We start from the raw sequence: 8177 nt of genomic DNA, 5'->3' as shown, positions 1-8177 counted from the left end.
AAAAAATGTCTGATAATATGAGTTCGCCATGACTCTCGAATATCCCTCCTTAGAATGCTCAAATACCAACTCATGTGTACCTGCTCTGTCAACAGATGCTCAAGGCAGAACACTGCCCTCTCGTGAAACATCCGCGTATTCTCAGTCACCGACTCTATCTTCTGCTTGAGAGACAGAAACTCCTAAGCCAACCGTTCCCTCTCCACCGGGGGAACATACTCATTGCAGAACATCACAGTGAACATCTCCCAAGTCACTTCAGCGTGCTCTGCAGGAGTAAAACTAGTCGTCGCAAACTTCCACCAGTCCTTCATTCCCAAGCGAAGCTGGTTCAGAGCATACCGCACCCTCAAATTCTCTGGACATGAACAAGTGTAGAAACATCCCTTGATATCAGAGATCCATCTCATCATAGCAATCGGATCCTGAGTCCCATCAAACTCTGGTGGCTTCGTGTTGTTGAACTCCCGGTACAGCAACGACTCACCTCCCTTTGGCGTTGCAGCAGCGGTAGCTATAGTGGTTGCATCAACAGCTACCTCAGAAACTACAGAAATCGCTCATCAAACGTCTCGATCAAGGTGGTCTTAATAGACCCAAACATCTCCGGAATAGCCTCTCGTATGGCTGCGTCCACCTCATCGTGAATCATCCTGCGAATTTGATCATCGCTGACTACACTGCTCCCTGGGGTGTGGCGCGTACCTACCATGATCTCTCTGAAACAAAACACAAAAATCATCAGAAACTGGCTCAAGCATACTAACACTCAACTACTCATCCTTACTTGCTCCTTAGCATCCTAAGGATTCTTACTTGGAATGCTTGGAGACCTGGTGCTTTCAGTAGTATGGTCCTAATACTACCTTCCACACCCCACCTGTAGTCACCCCAAGTCCTCCTCCTAGGATTCTAATTCACAAATACTCTATATCTCACAAATCACAGACTACCCTCTCAGTAGACTCCTTTTAAGCTCATCAAAGTATCTCTTCCTAGATTATCTCCCGACTCAGAACTCAGCACATACTCAAGCAAATAACAGATAACACTGAAAAAAAGCATCTCCTAGGCTAAGGCATCACAAATCATGCAAACTGTAGCCCTAGAATATAAAATACCTAGCATACCCTCTAGCATGCAATTCTAATAAAATATCTTATAACACAAAAAGTAAGGGTATTCGGGAAATCACCGTTCGGGCTCTGGGTGATTGTACACACCGCTTCAACTTGTCTTTTCATAAAACTGTTACTTGTTCTAGAAAATTTCATTTCTTTTAAAAAATCTTCTCAAATCCTCAGTTTGAGTCCAAACACACCTGGAGGTGCATCCGAATCCCTCAAACCAAGGCTCTGATACCAGCTTGTCACAACGTAAATTTTCAAACCAAAATTTTCAATTTAAAAACACATTTTTCTAAATAATAAAATCACAAAATTTCACAATGTCAAATCATCAAATCTCATATCAAAAATTGTTCATATATCAAGACTCCAAGATCCTCTTAATCATAACTTAATCTTTGATGTGCGTACATGTAACACCGTAATTTTTCAAACAATTTTTCACATTTTTAAAACATACTTTCGTTCATAAATATTATAAAAATCTCATTGTATCACATATAAATCCATAGAAACACAACCCAAGATCATAATGTAAAAAAAACTCCTCATGTGTGTACTGATCATGTCGGCGCCTTCCTGCGATCCTCACTGGTACCTGAAACACATAACCCAACACTATAAGCATAAATGCTTAGTGAGTTCCCCAAAATACCACATATAACACATAATAGCCACTCGAGGCTATAACTCTGTGGGCTCTCTGGTCCTAACTTTGTGGACCTTCCAGTCCTAACTCTGTAAACTCTAGTATACACACAACATAATTCACATAGAAATAATGCGGTGCAACACATTACATAAATAGCATACAAAATACTCTATCACATTACTCTAATTACCACTCAAGGTAAAGTATAGTGAGAAGACTCACCTCGAGAAATCTCAAAGAATCTTGAACTCGGAAATACTGAACTAATCTCCGCCTAATCACATAAATAATTACTCTAATCAATATCACTTTCAAAGGCTAGACTAACTCCCTTCTAAGTTCTCTAAGAAGGGTAAAAGACCATTCTACCCCTATAATGGCTCAAGAGTCCAAGCATTGACTAATCCCTAAAAGTCAACGAAGTCAACGGTCAAACTTTAACCAGACTCGCCGAGTGCACTTGGGCGACTCGGTGAGTCCACACTGGTCCTCTGAATCCTTCTAAGCCTCACTTGGCAAGACGAGTTCCCTCTCCACTCATCGGGCTACTCAGCAATGAATCGCGGGATAACCCCGATTCGACTCGTCGAGTCCACTTATGAACTCGGCGAGTTGCTCCCATGACAACACTCATCTGACCTCCTGAGGTTAGATTTGCTTCTCTAATCCATAGTTCTGACTTCCTCATGACCAATAACCACGTAAAGGTCGAATCTTGCTACACATGCATTGCACACAAGGCTTATTTTGGTGAAATCCCTTCTAACATGGCAACCTATGTCCATATCCTCCATAGAACCACAAAAAGCATAATGGTTCAAGCTCTCTGGACCTCAAAAGGTCCAGATCTAGAGTTTGGCACCCAATGGGACACTATCCTGCACTAAACAAGTCATAAAAGGGTATAGAAAACCCTAGATTCAATGCCCATAAGCAAAACAGAAGAATAGGATCAAATAGCTACCTCAAAACTGAAGATCCAGGCTGAAAACCCACTGAAATGCAATCCTCTTGACCTCCAATTGCTGGAAACACTTTCTCCTTTGCAAAAATCACACTAAAAATGATCAAAGAGGTTCAAACTCTCTCACAACTCGCTCAAGCTGAATAGGGTATCTCTCTCTGGACTGGTAGCCGCAAATGAGGGCTATAAGGTCCTTTAAATAGGGCATAGGCCCGAGGATTTAGGGTTTCAGTTGTCAGCACGGACTCGTCGAGTCCACCCTTACCGGCTCGTCAAGTCCCTTCATTTATCCAGTCAGCAAATCGCAATCCTACTCGACGAGTCTAGGCGTCCACTCGTCGAGTCCCTCTCTAAACTCAGAAAATAAATGATAAAATGTAATACCTGGAAACCCGGATGTTACAATTCTCTCCCACTAGAATCAGACTTCGCCCTCAAAGTCTTACACCGCAAACAACTCTGGATGCTGCTCACGCATCTCCAACTCCGGCTCCCAAGTCAGCTCGGACCCTCTTCGATGTTACCACTAGACCTGCACCAGGGGCACCTCCTTGTTCCTCAGAACCTTGATCTTCCAATCCAAAATCGCAACTGGCCTCTCAACATAATTTAGGCTGGCATCCACCTGAATATCCTCCAACGGTACCACGGCCAACTCGTCAGCTATACACTTTCTCAACTGAGACACGTGGAAGGTATCATGGGTCTTGCTGAACTCCACAGGTAGCTCTAGACGATAAGCTACCATGCCTACCCTCGCAGTCAGCCTGAACGGACCGATGTACCGGGGCCCCATCTTGCCCCTCTTCTAGAATCGGATCACTCATTTCCAAGGAGATACCTTCAGGAGTACGAAATCCCCCACTTGAAACTCAAGCTCGGATCATCACCTATCCTCATAACTCTTCTCGCGACTTTGAGCTGTTAACAACATCTGTCTGACCTGCTATATCTGCTCAGTCGTCTGCAGGACTAACTCAGTGCTGCCCATCACTCGTTGCTTGACCTCTCCCTAGCATACAGGAGTCCGACACCTCTTCCCGTACAACAACTCAAAGTGAGGCATGCCGATACTCGAATGGTGGCTATTGTTATAAGAAAACTCAGCCATCGGCAAATACTTGTCCCAACTTCCTCCGAAGTCCAACACACATGCTCGCAGTATGTTTTCGAGCGTCTAACTCGTCCGCTCACTCTGACCGTCCATCTGTGGGTGGTATGCGGTACTAAAATGCAGCCTCGTACCCAATTCCTCATGGAATTTCTTCCATAATCTAGAAGTGAAACGTACATCTCGATCTGACATGATCGAGACAGTACTCCATGTCACGATACCACTTCTCTCACATATAACTCTGCCAGCCTCTCAGCAGAAGAGCTCTCATTGATAGCAAGAAAGTGAGTGCTCTTCGTCATCCGATCAACAATCACCCAAATTGCAACGACACCCCTTGCGTTCCTCGGCAATTTGGTGATAAAATCCATGGAAATCTGTTCCCACTTCCACTCGGGAACCTCAAGTGGTTGCAATTTTCCATGCGGATGCTGGTGCTTGGCCTTCACCCTGCGACATGTCAAGCACCTCTCTACAAACCACGCGACATCCCTCTTTATACCGGGCCACCAATACTCCCTCTTCAGGTCCAAATACATCTTAGTGGCCCTAGGATGGGTCGAGAACCTCGATCTATGCGCCTCCTCCATCAAAAAGGTACGTGCCCCGCCTTCAAACGGCACCCAAATCCGACCCTGAAAGGTCATAAGCCCATGGCTATCGGCAACGAACTCAAATATCTTCCAGATCACCCGCTCTCTTTTGCGGTTCTCCGTTCTCATGGCCTCTGCCTAGGCCTCCGGAATGGTGTCCAACACCGAAGTCATCACTGTCAATCTCAAACAAACATCTCATATCGGGGCACTCTCCGCCCTGCGACTCAGGGTATCAGCTACAACATTAGCCTTGCCCAGGTGGTACAGGATCTCACACTCACAATCCTTTACCACATCCAACCATCTCCTCTAGCGCATATTCAGGTTGGGCTGATCCATCAAATACTTCAAGATCTTGTGATCTGTGTATATGGTAGACCGGACCCCATACAAATAGCGACGCCAGATCTTGAGGGCGAACACCGCAGCCCCCAACTTCAGATCATGTGTAGGATATCTCGTCTCATGAGGCTTCAACTTCCTCGATACGTATGCTATCACATGACCTCTCAGCATCAGCACCACACCCAATCCTGATATCGACGCGTCACAATACACCACAAAATCCTCCATCCCCTCCGGTAGGGCTAATATTGGAGCTTCGCATAATCTCTGGCAAAGTGTCTTGAATGAGGCATGCTGCTCTTGGCCCCAACTAAATGCTACGCCCTTCCGGGTCAACCTGGTGAGAGGAACAACAATCTTGGAGAAATCTCTGATAAATCTCCGATAATAGCCAGCCAACTCCAGAAAAATTCTGATCTTTGAGGGGGATCTCGGCACCGCCTCAATCTTGGTCGGATCGACCAATATCCCGTTCTGGTTAACGAGATGCCCCATGAACTGGAACTCTCGTAACCAAAAATTGCACTTAGAGAATTTGGCGTAAAGCCTCTTCGATCTTAGAATTCCGAGGATCTCCCTCAAATTCTCCTCATGCTACTCTCCAGATCTCGAATATACCAATATATCATCGATGAACACGATCACTGAACGATCCAGCATCGGCCTGCATACTATGTTCATGAGATCCATGAACGTCGTCGGCGCATTGGTGAGCCAGAAAGGCATCACCACGAACTGGTAATGCCCATAACGAGTCCTGAATGCTGTCTTCTGGATATCCTCATCGCGCACTCTCATCTGATGATATCCAGATCTCAGATCGATCTTGGAGAACCAAGACACTCCCTGTAACTGATCAAACAAATCATCGATCCTCGGCAAGGGGTGAGGGTTCTTGACCATCAACTTGTTCAAATCCCGGTAATCAATGCACATCTGGTGCGAACCATCCTTTTTCTTAAAAAAAATGATCGGTGCTCTCCACGGCGAGCTACTCGGCCGAATAAACCCTTTCCCCAGTAGCTCCTGAAGTTGCGAGGATAACTCCTGCATCTCTGGAGGCGCAAGGTGATAGGACGCTGCCCCCGGAACCAAATCGATATGGAACTCTACCTGCCTCTCAGGAGGCATACCCTGCAACTCCTCGGGGAAAACATCCAGGAACTCACGCACTATCAGAAACTCATCAACCGATCTCGGTCTCTCCGCATCAATCCTTGTTTCTATCACATAAGCCACAAACCCACTACAGCCCTGTTGTAGACTCTGGCTTGCTCTGGCAGCCGAACAGAACGTTGACCCGGAATGGGTACCCTCGCCATAAACCGTAAGAACTCCCACACTAGGGTCTCGTATGGTCACTAGCCGTCGCTCGCAGTCGATGACCGCTCCAAATCTGCTCAACCAGTCCATGCCTACGATGACACATACATCCCTCATCGCAATCAGGTCCAAATCAATCGGAAACTCAACTCCGAAGATCTCAAGTACACATCCCTGAATCACATCGGCGACATACACCGCTCACTCGTCAACTATGGAAACTCACAGAGGTCGACTCAACACCTCTCAACGAATACTGATGTGTTGATTAAAGGCTAATGACACAAAATATCGACTCGCACCCGAGTCAAATAATACCAATGAAGGCACATAACTCACAAGAAAAGTACCTACGCATATCATAATATAAGCACAACATCTCAAACATCATAATAAATACATGAAAGAATACATACCAGCCACAACATCGGGCGTTGCATGGACCTCCTCCGCGGTCAACTTGAAGGCCCTCCCTCGTGCCTTCGGTGCTTCGGCCTTCACTAGCCGACTCTCGGTAGCTCGAACAGCAGCAGGGGCAGATCCCTGCGATGCACCCTGTGCTGATCCCCGCAGCTGCGGACACTCGGCCTTTCGGTGTCTGGTCTGGTTGCAGTGAAAACAGACTGCAAACCCCTTGGGGCAATCCTTGGCCATATGCCCCTCCTTGCCACACTTGTAGCAAGACCCTGCTCTACACACTCCCTCATGACCCTTGTCGCACTTGCCACAAATGCGGCCCGTCTGGTTCCTTGATCTCGAATCGGCGGGCTTGGCCCGCTTGGCTGCCGGCTGGGACTGAGCCGGTCACCGATCCCTCCCCTGAGACTCTGCCTCCTCCCTAGTCTGAGTCTCCAGCTCTATCTCCCTGATGTGCACAAAAGTACTCACTAATTTTAATATTTATAACCTAACAAACTTAACTAACTATGCACTTATAGGCAGTGTACCTAGTCAGATTACAGTATAGCTTGGGTAAGTCGGGTGTCGATCACAGGGAACAGTGTTCTAATTAATTTACTTACTATTAAATTAACCTAATTTATTAACAAGTTTAAAAAGGGTTTTATCTGGTTTTACAAGATCAGATGAACTTAAATCAAATTCAATAAATAAAAATACACTCTTGTTTAGTTTGAATCCACTTCTCCCTAATGGCTAGCTAATGATTACGGATTATTAAGTTAGTTTTTAGTTGTATTAGTAATTTAGTTCTAACTTACCAATAATTAACTAATTCATGTCAAACCATGTATGTTCACACATAATTAAACACAGAACTAATTATGAATGTAAATATGCTATGTAAGATTTGTTGTATAAACGCAATTATGATCACAATACACGTTCTCTAGCACAACTAAGCTTTATTTATTCTAATTACTAACTAAGATTGGTCAATCCTAGCTCTAACAATTCAATGTTCACTAAATAATTAGGTAAACAGGTTCATGCAGTTTAATGGTCACTAAGCTACACAGAACATGCAATCAAGCAATTAGATAAACAAATAATAGCATGCTAGGTTATTCAAATCAAACACAAGCAATTTTTACCAACTAAACTTAATCCATAAGCATATAACTATTCATAAGTTTAAAGCTTCATCTAGCTAAACAAGAGCAACTAGATTCAGCTGCTCATCATAGCAACTAAACCAACACAGCTAAAAATAATGAAAGACATATTCTTATTTAACTAAAATATAAACCTTTACTCCTTTTGGTGTTGAAAACCCTCTTCCAGAACCTTTCTTTTGCTCTGAATCGTCTCCTGGAACTCTTTTCTTCTGCCAAAAGCTTCTTCTCTTCGTAATAATCAGGAACACTTATATAATCTTCAAAAACCCGCGCCACGTCGTGGCCAGATGTGCCACGTCGTGGGCTTCAAGCAATTCGTATCCTCCAAGGAAATCCTCCGCGTCGCGATGTCTATCTTCTGGAACACCCGTGCCATGTCGTGAATTAAGTGTTTATCGTGAATTTATTATTTTCTTGTCTTTCAAGCCTCCCATGTTCCACATTTTTGCACTTTTGGTCCCTCTCTTCGAGAATCCTTT

Source organism: Lactuca serriola, chromosome 5 (assembly GCF_051521515.1).
Source record: "Lactuca serriola cultivar US96UC23 chromosome 5, Lser_US96UC23_V15, whole genome shotgun sequence".
In the NCBI taxonomy this organism is placed as follows: Eukaryota; Viridiplantae; Streptophyta; class Magnoliopsida; order Asterales; family Asteraceae; genus Lactuca; species Lactuca serriola.
The sequence above is the reverse complement of the archived record's forward strand: the minus strand, read 5'-3'. Positions refer to the sequence as shown.